Source organism: Myotis yumanensis, unplaced genomic scaffold (genome assembly GCF_028538775.1).
Source record: "Myotis yumanensis isolate MYYU_CA2020_CCGP unplaced genomic scaffold, mMyoYum1.0.hap1 SCAF_20, whole genome shotgun sequence".
Lineage (NCBI taxonomy): Eukaryota > Metazoa > Chordata > Mammalia > Chiroptera > Vespertilionidae > Myotis > Myotis yumanensis.
This window is the reverse complement of record NW_027223771.1, coordinates 19,455,784-19,471,258: the sequence shown is the minus strand read 5'-3', so window position 1 is coordinate 19,471,258 and position 15,475 is coordinate 19,455,784.

Genomic DNA, 15,475 nt, shown 5'->3' with positions numbered 1-15,475 from the left:
GGAAAAACCTCATACAACTAGTCAAAGGTGCTAGCCTAAAGAGAAGAGCAGACTGGGAAGTCAGTAAAGAGGGGAATCAATTAGAAATATCCTCTAAACATATGCATAATAATTAAGATAACATGATCTACACATAGATATTCTTTACTTAGAATATCTCATTCCAAGAAGAATAAATATTATTTTACCTAAAAAAAATCTTGCCAGATTTGGTCTTGCTTTGGTAAAACCTTTATTCCTGTGGCCTTAGCTAACTGAGATGGGCTCTAAAGCTTTGGTGGGAAAAACAAGGTCCTATTTACCACTACACTTGTCAAGGAGAGTACGATAAATGCTTAGACTCACTGGGCCCCTTAGAAAAACTCTAAATTAGAGTTAACACACAATCAGATTTGACTTTCTGAGATGATCTGGTTTGCATCATTATCTCCATGCAGAGCTATACAGAAACTTAACAGTTTATGTTGAGGGACAACAGAATAATTTAGGAGCCAAAATGGTTGACAGTCTAATCATGGCTCAGCCTTTGCTAACTATGGAATCATGGATCAATTCATCCACTTTCCTGAATCGCAGACACCTCATTAATAAAAAGTAGGTTACTTTGCCAATCTATTGTGATGACTATATAACACAGGTTAATTACATAGAATAGGCTCTAGCCCACAATAGAACACTCTAGAAATGTTATTTTCTTTTCTCTGAATTCCCTTAATTAATATATAATTTTAAAAAATCCATAAAATCCTACCTGCTTAAAGAGTCTTCTTCAGAGGTATCAACCACTATTAAAAAAAAAAAAAAACATTTTAAAGCAATAAAAATACAGGACTTTAAAAGTACTGGACTAATACATTGTTAGAAAGTATAACTTGGGGTCACACCTGAAGATGATAATAGAGTGAACATTAATCATATTATTGGTAGGCCATTAACACATAAGAACATTTACTTTCTCTTTTTAAATATATCAAGGACACACACACAGAGAGAAATGGGAGGTATCACAGTTTGATATCTTCCTGTGCACTGCGATGTACAATGAACATAATCCTAACCAAACCCCATGGGACTGACAGAAAATTATGTCATTAGTGGAAGCAGAATCATAGACTAACAATGTCAAACTTAAATAGTATGGGTTTTCTGGACTCCTCCTGTGAGCAGCAGTTAGAAGAGAGTATCCTTATTTTGCCTTAACACAATATAAATTGTCTAGCTCTTCAGTGAAGACTTGCTAATTTAGGATGAAACACTCTATGATAAGGTAGCTTAATCGCTAGACACTGCTCTAGACATTGCAGCACAGCTACACATAGGAAACAGACTCTCTCTGGCCCCATTTCATATTGCAGGATAAGTAGGAAATGCTTTGTGATTCCAGTTGTACGTAGTAGAACCCATTGAGACTGTCTCCTTGCATTGCTAGGGTGTAAAAGTTCCCACCTCATACCACAGGGTGGTCCAGACAGTTAGTGCTCTGCAGTAGTGCACAGGTCATTTTTCTCAACCCTCTCCCTTAGGTGGCAAATGCCTATAGAAATCCTTCTCTTTCAGCATGTATGGGACATGTCATCAGATACTATGTTGATGGACAACAACAACAAAAAACTAAGGAAAAAACCTCTTGGATAATTACATCCATTTACCTTAGAATTTTCATTTGTTAAACATTCAAAAAGATACCCACTGTATGAATCCAATTATACAATATTCAAGAAAAGACAATCCTATGGAGACTAAGAAGTATCAGTGTTTTCCAGGGACTAGGGAGAAGGGAGGGGTGAAAAAGCAAAGCACAGAGGAGTTCTAGGATAGTGAAATGATTCTATATGATACTGTAATGGTGGGTATGTGCCATCATACATTTTTTCAGTGCACATCCATCCATTGTTATAAATGTTCCTCTCTGGTGCAGGATGTAAAAAATGAGCGAGGCTGTGTGTTTGGGGTTGTGTGGTTTATGGGCACACACTGTACTCTCCGCTCAATCTGACTGTGCATCAAAAACTGCTCTAAAAAATAAGTCTTAGTAATTTTTCTTCAAAATAATGTATCCCTTGAATCTTCTATTAACATATATAAACATACAGATGCTGTTTTCAAGACACAGTCACCTGAACAATTAAGATAAAGATCAAAGTATCAGAAAATGGGAATTAACCCTCACAATGGAGTGAAATATATGGAAAGACATAAATAAAGCAAATAGTGTTCAATGGATACTAGGGTAAGAAAATAACTAATAAATATGACTGAATAACTTGCTTTGAAATTATAAACAGGAATTTAGTGAAATATAAATAAAAAATAAAACATCCATATAATTAAAGGACACTTTTTATACTAATTTAAATCAAAAATCATTCCACTGATTTGATGTAAAAATTATCTTGAAACATTAATTGGATAAAAAGGAAAGCTGATCATTGCCTAAGATTGCCCTCGTAATTTAGGTACAAATAGCTGTGAAATACTCACCAAGAGTCACAAAAGTGGCCAGCATTGCAAGCAATTATACATGATGGGACTGAAACCAATACTATGTTATATTACCATATTACTTGCTTTAAAAACATAATTTTAGGCCAAAACCAAATATTCAGTCAGGGCTATACCTGCTGTGCAGAAAATTTCCATGCAGCAGGCCTAAGACTGCTATCCTTAGAAAGTCCTGCTTAAATGGCTACCCTTCAGTTACTGTCTGAAAACCTGAATCTAGGGAGGCTTTCAACCTTTCCCTAAATGATAAGTGTGGCTCCCTGTGCCTAAATACTTTGTAAAACTGATGAGGTTCTTACTTAACACTTGCTTTCCTTCTGGGAATCTAGAATTTGGGTACATGCTATGGGGAAGATGTCTATGTGACTAGCGTGCCGTAAAAACCTTGGCACTGAATCTAACCAGACCGGTAGATGACCTATTTCATGTGTGTTGTCAGAATTTGACACTGGAATAACTAAGCACATCCTGGTACCTCCACAGGGTGAGGACTCTTGGAAGCTTGTACCAGATGTCTGCCACACTTTGTCACATGCACCTTTCCTCTTTTGCTGATTTTGCTATAAACCTTTCACTGTAATAAAACTCACCTGTGAGCACACCTATATGCTGAGTCCTGTGGAATTTTCTAGTGAATAAACAAACCTAGGGGTGTGTTTAGAAACATCTAACACAATTGCATTATGTGAAAATGTTATTTGGATTGATGTGTTATACATGATTACAATAGAGAAGTTGATTTCACTGAATACCTGTCCTTGACTTTGCTTCCATCCTTCCTTGTTTTTGAGTTTTCTGTAGATCTATAACAATTGGGATAAAGACATGGAAGGGATAAATGAATCAATGGTGTCTGAAAATTATGTGAAACTAGCAACAGTCCTATTTAGTCAGAATAAGAAATACAGAATCCCAATGCTTGACAGTATGTTCTATAGCAAAGTTCCTATAAAGGAAAGGAAGACATCTCACTGACAAATTTCTCCAACCGAACAGGGTGTGATTCCCTTTCATAATCAACTAACTGGGATAACTGCAAAAAAAAAATAATTATCATCTATTTATATAAAAGCCCAGCGATCATTATGCCAGAATGACCAGAAAGACTGGAGGCTATGACAGGCACTGCAACAACCAACCAGCCTCAACTGGGCCGGCATTGGCCCACCCTCCTGGCTGGCTCAGCCCCCAATCGGCCCCTAACACCATGATTGGGGAGCTCAGCCAACCGCCAACCGCTCACAGCCCCTCCTCCTGGCCTACCTCCACCCAGAATAACCCCAAACACTCCTAAATCACTGCCTGGCTCCCTGGTGCATGTACAGTTAGTGCAAGCACAAGAAAAATAATTATCAGTCCCTCTGACCCCAACCAGAGTCTCCAGCGGGCTCTGCTAATATTGCAGCCAAGGTGTGGAATTCTCCCTCCATGGCCTGCAGCCCCAGGAGACCTTCCAAGTTAGTCAAAAAGGCAACATAAGCATTAATGGATGGCGGCCCTTTGCTGAGAGATGTAGAGAGGCTGCTTGGGGATTTTGTGAAATTGCAGTGACTTGCAGATTAGGTGAGTTTTCAGTGAAACACAGGCACATTCAAAAAGAGAAAAACTTTAAAAAACAAGCATGAAGATCATATCAGGAAATTAAGAGTAGAGTCCCAGAAAGAATGCAAAAATCATTAAAGGGTATCATCCATCTTGATATATGTTTGCAAACAACACATAAACAACTTCATCTCATGGCATGTGAAATGCAAAACAATTCTGTGGTGGGTTTTCTTTTGGCCATCCTTTATAATTAGATCCAGCCGGAGAAAATCTATAGCTGTCAACATTAGATCTCCTGGCTGACCCCACCCCCAATCAGCCCCCATAGGGGCAGGCAGGCCTCTAGTATATAATAAAAGAGTGTTCTAATGATTGCAGAGTTCTTTTTCTTTATTACGAATCTTTTTAAAAATTTCTTCGTAAACTAATATCATGGCTCACCTATTAAAGGCAGCTGTTGACAGGGCAAGTAAAAAGTGAAAGACATGTTATCCAAAATATAGGGATATCTATGGATATTCATTAAACTCAGACTGTATGGGAAAATTCTGGTCTTTCTTCATGAACTGTTGCTCTTTCCTTCCAATCGGTTAAAGTCCTAGTCTTCATGTCCATTCCAAATGCCAATTCAGGCCATAACTGGTTTTGCTCAGTGAATAGAGCCTTGGCCCACAGACTGAACTATCCCAGGTGTGATTGTGTTCAAGGGCAAGTACCTTGCTTATAGGTTCCCTGTCCCTGGTTGGAGTGCATGCAGGAGGCAACCAATTGACATGTCCCTCTCACATCAGTGTTTCTCTCTGCTTCTCCCTCTCCCTTCCACTCTCTCTAAAAATCAATCAGAAAATACCTTCATGGGAGGATTAACAACAACTGAAAAAAATGCCAGTGCACGACCCAGAAACGTATGAATCACCTTAGATTTCTCTCTCCCTAGTAAGTCTTTACATGCCATCATCACAAAATCTACCATCTCTGCTTTATTTTGCTACTGTCAACTGCCCTAGTCAAATATGGGCTTTTAGACGATGGCTTTCACAGCAGGGAAAATACTACCAACTATTATTGTTCTTTCTTAAATTAATAAGATTTTTTTAAGCAAAACAAATGAGAAAGACATAAACGTAGAAAAACCTAAAAGGAATGAATTGTGCTTCCTGACTCATTTCAGCATGGATGCTTGAAAACTTCATAGTAGACTTATGCTAGTCCAGAAGCAAATTATTCTTTGGTCTCCCATCTCTTTATGTGTTTTCCTTCCATCTATCCTCTACAGGAGGGGTCAGCAAAATAGGGCCCACAGGTCAAATACAAGCTGCCATCTGGTTTTGCAAATAGTCTCACTGGAACACAGTCATGCATATTCACTGACAGATTCTCTAGGACTGCTCTCACACTACAATGGCACACTTGAGTAGATATGACAGACCACATTGACAAAAATCAGGCCCTTTAAAAGAAAAATCTTGCTGATCCCTGCATCACACCACAACCAGAGGAACCTAATCATATGTAATCCTGTTAGTCTTCTGCCAAAAACTCCAGTGAATCCCTGTAGTAAGTATTGCTGTCTCCCTACCTTAGTCTTCCTTATTGCTGGAGAACCACAACTGTATTTGGACATTTACTGTTCTGATACACAAAGAAGGTGTTATCTCCCCAGCTCCAAAGAGAGTTGTGATTATACTAAGCTGATTAAAGAAATTGGTTTACCTCTAAAGGATTTAAGAATGAGCATGGGATGTGACCCAAGTGCATCAAAAGTTAGGGGAAGTCAACTCCAAGTTTCTCAGTTTTTTCCCTACTTAAACGAAACCCACAGGCCAGGCCAGTAATGTTAAGTGAATGAAGAGTTGTCCCATGCACTGAGAGGTTCCTGGTTCAATTTCTGGTCAGGGCACATGCTCCAGTTGCAGGCTCAACCCCAACAGTGGCCTGCAGTAGGCAGCCCATGGATGTGATGGTTCTCTCTCATTGATGTTTCTCTCACTTTCCCTTCCTCTCTCTCTAATAAGAATTAAAAACACATTTAAAAAAATTCAAGGGAACAAATAGCTCAACATCACTAATCAGGGAAATGCAAATTAAATCCACAGAGAAGTACCACCTCACTCCTCTCAGAACGGCTGTTCTCAAAATATAAAGAGCAAGTGTTTTTGAGGACATGGAGAAGAGACAAAGCTTCACACACTGTTCATGTGAATATAAATTGGTACAGTAATTGTGGAAAACAGCATGGAGCTTTCTAAAGAAATTAGAAACAGAACTGCCATTCTTGTCTGCATATTTAACCAACAGATATATGTAAACACGAATTTTGGGGGGGAAAATATCTGTGCACTCCTATGTTCACTGCAACATTATTCACAATAGCCAGGATATGGAAGCAACCTAGGATTCTTTCCATAGATAAATGAATAAATAAGATGATGTGTTATGTATATGTGTTTTGTATATGTGATATATATATGCATATATATATATATATATATATATATATATAGAGAGAGAGAGAGAGAGAGAGAGAGAGACTGATATACTACTCAGGCATAAGAAAGAACAAATAACTATATTTGTAAGCACTTAGTGTGATATGGCACCTAATAAGCACTGAATAAAGAATAGAAAATCATATAGATGGTGATGATATTAACAAGCTCTTGGAGGCAGGGACGGTATTTGAATTCTGCAACATCACACTAACAAGTACCTAAAAGATGCCTGAGAGTTAAATAGCAGATCACTAAGCTGAAAAATGAGTAACTGAATTTTTATATTTTCTGTGAAAATTTTGTTTTAAAAAAATAAAAGAGAAATAAACCTGGGGAAGCTCTCCCATATTACGCATATCTTCAAGGTCAAAACACTATTTCATCTTTGTGTTTCCTATCACTTGCAAAACCAACCTACACAAGTTCTCTGATAAAGTCGACTAAGTCCAAGGTGTCTTCACACAATTCAGATTGCACAATGAACTCGGTAACATATCTGGCATTTTTGTTACTGAGAAACATTTTTGTATGTTTATTGTAAATTGTTGAGCCGCATGTTGGGATATTTGAATATTTATTATGATTATTTTTTCACCAATGGCAATAGAGCATCTTGTTCTACAGCATGGTTCTCAACCTGTGGGTCGCAACCCCTTTCGGGGGTCAAAAGACCCTTTCACAGGGGTCGCCTAAGACCATCGGAAGGAGAATCGAAGATGGCGGCATAGGTAAACACCGGAGGCTGCTCCCGCAAACAACCACTTCAAAAATACAACTAAAAGATGGAACGGAGAGAACCAAGATGGCGGCGTAGGGAGCGGACCTGTGTGTGCTGCTCTCTCACAGCATCATTGAAACTATCAACTATGAAGTAAACAACCGCCACTCAGAACCATGGGGAAGTTGGCCCAGTGGGAGATCTACAACTGGAGGAAAAGAAAGAAGCGCAGTGAGACTGAGTGGGAGCTACAGAGGCACCAAAACCAGAGGTACGCAGTCACACGCCACGCGGGCTGCAAATGGATTCTCGGTTTTTTACGAACCCTCGAATCCTCTGGGCTTGCGCGGGGCGGGTCTCTGAGGCCCCAGATCCCACAGGGAGAGGCGGCAACGGCCTTGCAGTGGTCAGAGAGCAAGGGAAGCTCTGACACGCGGCTGCTCGCCGGCACCGAGGGACAAGAAGTCCTGGTGTCCCGGGGAGGCGAGGGGCGCGGAGACGCCGCCATCGCTATTTCCTCCACGCTGGCGACTCCCTGTGACCCCGCCCTACCCTCAGGGCTGTGCCAGAGGCACAAGAGGGAATGACTGTGCTTTTACAAACTCTCAAATCCACTGAGCTGGTTCGGGCGGGTCTCTGAGGCCCCAGGCCCCAAGGCAAGAGACAGCACAGCCTTCCAGCGGTCAGGAAGCGAGGGAGGCTCTGGCGCTCGGCTGCTCGCCGGCACTGGGGGACGCAAAGTCCTGGTGTCCTGGATAGGCAAGGGGCCGCTGAGTCTCCGGCCCGGCGACTCTGTGTGACCCCGCCCTACGCAATTTACATTCCCATCTGGGCTGTGCCAGACTCACAAGTAGAAACGCCTTTGCTTCTGCAAACTTTCAAATCCACTGAGCTGGTTCAGGCGGGATCATGAAGCACCAGACCCTACGGGGAGAGGCAGCACGGCCTTGCAGCCATCAGAAAGTGAGGGAGACTCTGTTGCACAGCTGCTTGCCGGCACTGGGGGACACAAAGCCCAGGCAGAGAGTCAAGGTGCCGTGGAGACTCAGCCAGTGCTATTTGCTCCGCCATGGCGACTCCCTGAGTCTCAGCCCTAATCAATTTACATCCCCATCCAAGCTGTGCCAGGTGCACAAAAAGACCCACCTGCGCTTTTGCAGCCTATCCCAACAAATTGCAGACTTCAACTGTGCGCAGCCATGGGAGACACACTCAAGAAGCAGACCCAGGAGAACCAGGATGGCGGCATAAGGAAGAGACCTGTGCGTGCTACCTCACACAACAACATCGAAACTACCAAATATCAGACAAACACCTATCATACAGAACCATGGGAAAGTTGGCCCAGTGGAAGCTCTACAACTGGAAGGAGAGAAAGAACATTGAGACTGAGTAGGATGTGACACCAAGTACAGAGCCCAACCCAACAAACTGCAGATTTCAACTCCTCGCATAGAAAGAAGCGCATTGAGACTGAGTAGGATGTGCAGAGGCACCAAGTACAGAGCCCATCCCAGCAGGCTGCAGATTTCAGCTCCTTGCATCTGGGAGGGACGCAATCGGGGGGCAGAGTCGGGTCCGGGGCCGGCCAGGGCTGGGCCTGACTGGGCCGGCACTGTGGAACTGCTGTACCAGGAAGCGCACAAACATGCCCACTGGTCCCAGTCTCTTGTGGGGTGCTGGGGGACAGCAAACAGGCAGTCTGTGCACTTGGTGGAGGGCAGGAGTGCTGGATGTTCAACCACCAGGAACGCCTGGAGATTTTGTCTAGTGGGGAGCCGCCAGCAGGGGACAGAGGGCCAAACTTCCTGTTTCCCCGGTAAGGCTGGGATGGCCCCGGTGAGGTCGGGATGGCACCGGTGAGGTTGAAACGGTCCCGGTGTGGTAGGGACGAATCTGGTCAGGTCGAAAAGGCCCCGGTGTGGTAGGGACGACCCCGGTGAGGTTGAAACGGCCCCCATGAGGTAGGGACGACCCCGGTGAGGTTGAAACGGCCCCCGTGAGGTAGGGACGACCCTGGTCAGGTCGAAACGGCCCCGGTGTGGTAGGGACAAACCCGGTGAGGTTGAAACGGCCCCCGTGAGGTAGGGACGACCCTGGTCAGGTCGAAACGGCCCCGGTGTGGTAGGGACAACCCCGGTCAGGTTGAAACAGCCCCGGTGTGGTAGGGACAACCCCGGTGAGGTTGAAACGGCCCCCGTGAGGTAGGGATGACCCCAGTCAGGTTGAAACGGCCCCGGTGTGGTAGGGACAACCCCGGTGAAGTTGAAACAGCCCCCGTGAGGTAGGGACGACCCTGGTCAGGTCGAAACGGCCCCGGTGTGGTAGGGACGACCCCAGTGAGGTTGAAACAGCCCCCGTGAGGTAGGGACGACCCTGGTGAGGTTGAAACGGCCCCCGTGAGGTAGGGACGACCCTGGTCAGGTCGAAACGGCCCCCGTGAGGTAGGGACGACCCCAGTCAGGTCGAAACGGCCCCGGTGTGGTAGGGACGACCCCGGTGAGGTTGAAACGGCCCCCGTGAGGTAGGGACGACCCTGGTCAGGTCGAAACGGCCCCGGTGTGGGAGGGACGACCCCGGTGAGGTTGAAACGGCCCCCGTGAGGTAGGGACGACCCTGGTCAGGTCGAAATGGCCCCGGTGTGGTAGGGACGACCCCAGTGAGGTTGAAACAGCCCCCATGAGGTAGGGACGACCCCGGTGAGGTTGAAACAGCCCCCGTGAGGTAGGGACGACCCCGGTCAGGTTGAAACGGCCCCGGTGTGGTAGGGACGACCCCAGTGAGGTTGAAACAGCCCCCGTGAGGTAGGGACGACCCTGGTCAGGTCGAAACGGCCCCGGTGTCGTAGGGACAACCCCGGTCAGGTTGAAACAGACCCGGTGTTGTAGGGACAACCCCGGTCAGGTTGAAACGGCCCCCGTGAGGTAGGGACGACCCCGGTGAAGTTGAAACGGCCCCCGTGAGGTAGGGACGACCCTGGTCAGGTCGAAACGGCCCCGGTGTGGTAGGGACAACCCCGGTCAGGTTGAAACTGCCCCAGTGTGGTAGGGACGACCCCGGTGAGGTTGAAACGGCCCCCGTGAGGTAGGGACGACCCCGGTCAGGTTGAAACGGCCCCGGTGTGGTAGGGACGACCCCAGTGAGGTTGAAACAGCCCCCGTGAGGTAGGGACGACCCTGGTCAGGTCGAAACGGCCCCGGTGTCGTAGGGACAACCCCGGTCAGGTTGAAACAGACCCGGTGTTGTAGGGACAACCCCGGTCAGGTTGAAACGGCCCCCGTGAGGTAGGGACGACCCCGGTGAAGTTGAAACGGCCCCCGTGAGGTAGGGACGACCCTGGTCAGGTCGAAACGGCCCCGGTGTGGTAGGGACAACCCCGGTCAGGTTGAAACTGCCCCAGTGTGGTAGGGACGACCCCGGTGAGGTTGAAACGGCCCCCGTGAGGTAGGGACGACCCCGGTGAAGTTGAAACGGCCCCAGTGTGGTAGGGACGACCCCGGTGAGGTTGAAACGGCCCCCGTGAGGTAGGGACGACCCCGGTCATGTCGAACGGCCCCGGTGTGGTAGGGACGACCCCGGTGAGGTTGAAACGGCCCCCGTGAGGTAGGGAGGACCCTGGTCAGGTCGAAACGGCCCCGGTGTGGTAGGGACAAATAAAGGGGACCAGTATGGACTGATGAACAGGGGTAGATACATAAGCAGAGCAACATTGAACAGAATGTTAAACTACAGTGGGAAGCCTGGGGAGGGTTGCGGGGGGGGATTAAGAGACCAACTGAAGGACTTATATGCATGCAGATAAGATTAACCAATGGACACAAGACACGGGGCGGGGGGGGGTGGGGGTAGGGGCTGGGGGAATGTCAAGGGGGGGAAAAAAGGAGACATTTGTAATACTCTTTGTAATACTTTAAGAAATAAAAATTATTAAAATAAAAAAAAATTATAAAAAAAAAAAAAAAAAAGATGGAACGGACATCAACCAGAATCACAGGAAGGCTGGCTGAGGAGAGACTCTTCAACTAGAAGCAAAGACAACAGCATTACGAGGCTCAGAGGAGGCGCCGTGTGGAAAATTTAAAGGTAACGAGGTGCGCCCGCAAAGCGGGCTGGTGGCTGAGGGCGTGGTCATCGTTTTCGGTCGGGAGTGAGTCTCAGACTCTGAGCTCCAGATCCGGGCAAGTCTCTTGGGACCCAGACTCAAACGGGAGAAGCGGGGCTATCTGGCTTCGGTCCCTCCGAGGTTTGCAGCGGTTGCTGGGACAGAGAGGCAGAGCCCCTGGGGACGGACTGAGAGCAGCCATAACTGCTACCTCCGCCCGTCCTGTTGAGCCCGCCCCGCCCAAGCCCTGGGCAGAGCCATTTGCCTGATCGCCTCAGGCAAAGGCTAGATTAGCACCTCCCCAGAGGACAGAAGTTTTCCACAGAGCTGATTCTCACAGCCAGTCGGCCTGGTGGTCAAATCCCTCTAGTATTAACTACAACAATTAAGGCTTAACTAGAACAAGATTGCGCACAAAGACCACAAGGGGGTGCACCAAGAAAGCATAAAAGATGCGGAGACAAAAAAACATGACAGAAATGGAGGATATAGAGCTAAAAAACGCAATTTTGAGGGCTTGCAATAATATGCTAAAAGCTGCCAATAAACTTGATGAGACCCTCACAAAATCTAATGAGATCCTCCATGCTGTGATAAAGAACCAATTAGAAATTAAGCATACACTGACTGAAATAAAGAATATTATACAGACACCCAATAGCAGACCAGAGGAGCACAAGAATCAAGTCAAAGATTTGAAATGCGAATAAGCAAAAAACACCCAACCGGAAAAGCAAAATGAAAAAAGAACCCGAAAATACGAGGATAGTGTAAGGAGCCTCTGGGACAGCTTCAAGCGTACAAACATCAGAATCATAGGGGTGCCAGAAGATGAGAGACAGCAAGATATTGAAAACCTATTTGAAGAAATAATGGCAGAAAACTTCCCCCACCTGGTGAAAGAAATGGACTTACAGGTCCAAGAAGTGCAGAGAACCCCAAACAAAAGGAATCCAAAGAGGACCACACCAAGACACATCATAATTAAAATGCCAAGAGCAAAAGACAAAGAGAGAATCTTAAAAGCAGCAAGAGAAAGAGACTCAATTACCTACAAGGGAATACCCATACGACTGTCAGCTGATTTCTCAACAGAAACTTTGCAGGCCAGAAGGGAATGGCAAGAAATATTCAAAGTGCTGAATACCAAGAACCTACAACCAAGATTACTTTATCCAGCAAAGCTATCATTCAGAATTGAAGGTCAGATAAAGAGCTTCACAGATAAGGAAAAGCTAAAGGAGTTCATCACCACTAAACCAGTATTACACGAAATGCTGAAAGGTATCCTTTAAGAAGAGCAAGAAGAAAAAGGTAAAGATACAAATTATGAACAACAAACATGCATCTATCAACAAATGAATCTAAGAATCAAGTGAATAAATAATCTGATGTACAGAATGAACTGGTGATTATAATGGATCAGGGACATAGAAAGGGAATGGACTGACTATACTTGTGGGGGAAAGGGGAGTGGGAGATGCGGGGAGAGACTGGACAAAGATCGTGCACCTATAGATGAGGACAGTGGGTGGAGAGTGAGGGCGGAGGGTGGGGCGGGAACTGGAAGGAGGGGAGTTATGGGGGGCGGGGAAAGAGGAACAAATGTAATCTGAACAATAAAGATTTAATTTTAAAAAAAAAGACCATCGGAAAACACATATATAATTACACATTGTTTTTGTGATTAATCACTATGCTTTAATTATATTCAATTTATAACAATGAAATTGGGGGTCACCAGAACATGAGGAACTGTATTAAAGGGTCACAGCATCAGGAAGGTTGAGAACTACTGTTCTAAAGAAATGCCAGTGTCCTGATAATTATCAAATTAATGAAGTCAACATATCTCCTTCTGTTTTGACTTCTGAGGATTGAAGCTGATATAATGAGATTTCTTGGCATAATGTGAAAAATACGCTATGCTTCTCAGCAGGTATTGTTTTTCTGACTTCCGCTCTATGGGTAGACATCTTTAAAACACAATCTCATTGAGATTCTTGCACTCTGGCTAAGGGGTATATTTCTTTTTGTTTGCCATTTGTTTGTGCTATCAGGAAAGTATTGAGTTCCTAGTTTTAGTTTCTTTCTTTTAGTGAGACAAATCTCTATGTAATAACAAGTACTTGCAAAATATAACCCATCACAATGAAAATTGAACAAAAGATCCATTTTAACACAGGTCCAATTTGGTATAATGTGAACATAGAGGAAACATACACCATCCAAACATAATTTTTTTTACATAAAGATATTTTATGGAATTTTAGGGATAAGGACTAACTAAATGAATTTCTTTTCAAATGAAATTGCCCCAGATTGTAATTTTGTTATCAATACTGAATACTATGCTAAGAAGAAATAGATTAAGAAAAACTATACATGCAACTTACACATCGTTTGGTATTATTTCCCTGCTCTCTCATTATCAAACTTTCTCACTCTTACTTCATCTATGGCAGGAGCACCAAGAGGAATTCACTATCAGAGGTCTTACCAGGAGTGCTATTTTCAGATTTTTGAGGCCTCCTTTCTTCTTTATATTTAGAAGTTAGCTGTTGCTTGCTGTGCAAAAAACTGGTGATAAATAACATTACTCTCTTAATATTAACATAAAAATATTTTCAAAATATAGTAAATTCTTAGGATATTTCAGCTATTAGAGCTAATATTGCAATGTTAATGATACCATACACTCTAAATTTGTAAGTTCCACAACTGTTTTATGAAGTACAAAATAAAAAAATGTAACCGTCATGATTTTAGAGAAGTATAATTCAGTGAATTAATCAGTGTTAGCTTGACATAATTACAAGTTTCTAGAACTCAGACACCCTGGTTCTATAACCAGTAGCTATTTGTTATTAAACAAGTCACTTATCTTTGGCTCAGTTCTCCTCTACAAAAATAAGAAACTTACTGCCTTATTTTAAAGTTTGCTAGGAAGATTGAAAGAGATGATACAGTAAAAAGATATGCTCAGAAAATTATAAACCAAAGAAAAATCTAGTCCTGACATTTATTTCTTGAAATTATTTTGGATTCCCAAATAAATACCAAGGTGGATTTTTCATAGTTTCTCATATTCAAATGTTGCAGTTTTCTGAAAATGTTATGCATTTTGGTTATTACCTGTACTTACATTGTGGTTTGTATTTCAGAGTAACTCAGCTATTGTGCAAGTGGCAACTAAATTTATGTACAAATGGACTTCCCCAGGAAGTCAGATAACACCATGCTCCCTTCTTTATGCAGCAAATCTTACCAACCACAGAAAACTGATAAAGGTCAGGACCTGGCCTGGACTAAGACTATCCCTTCTCTACCTACTCAAACTGTGACCCAGCAAATCTTTATGAGAATGGTGCTTAATCTCCCTGTCCATTCCCAATTGGCTTTGAAGATGCAATCCTACTGGTCACCCGTGGATATTTACGGGTCATGGATGGGCCCTTAGCAATTTTAAGGAACAATAACCTACTTTTGATTCAGAGATTTCTGTTGACTGGCTTCCATGTGAGGAATAATTTAAAATACTCTGAAACCTAAGGTAAATTTAAGTCACTTGGTAAACTTTCATTGTTATGGCAAAGAGATCACTTGAGGGGCCAACCTCAATTACGGAACTTCAGGCAAGTTGGTGCCTACTGCTCTGGGAGAGTGATGTGGGACCTTCCACTACCTAATAAAGGTGCTCAACAGAATAAAAAGTCACCTTGTGGTGCAGATCCTGTAACAAAGGAGAAAGGATCATCTGGCCCTTTCCTGCAACATTATTTGAATATCCCTGGCAGCTTAAATGTTTCCAACTAACACTTTCTAGCAGGAGAAAAAAACACAACAAGCTCAAAAGGTAACTAGTCTGAAAAGATCTGGGCCGAAAAGTAAGCTCCAAAAAAAAAAGAAAAAAGAAAAAAAGGATACATATGTAATACTCTTTGTAAGTCTTTAAGCAATAAAACAATTTTTTTTAAAAAAGTAAGCTCCACATAAGCTTTTCAGTTGTGTGTGTGTGGGTGGGGGGGCTGTGGATGGGTAGAGCTAGGAGGCCCAGGTGCCAGAATAGGGTGCTGGTAATTGGAATAGTGGATAAGCATATAGAGCATAGGTATA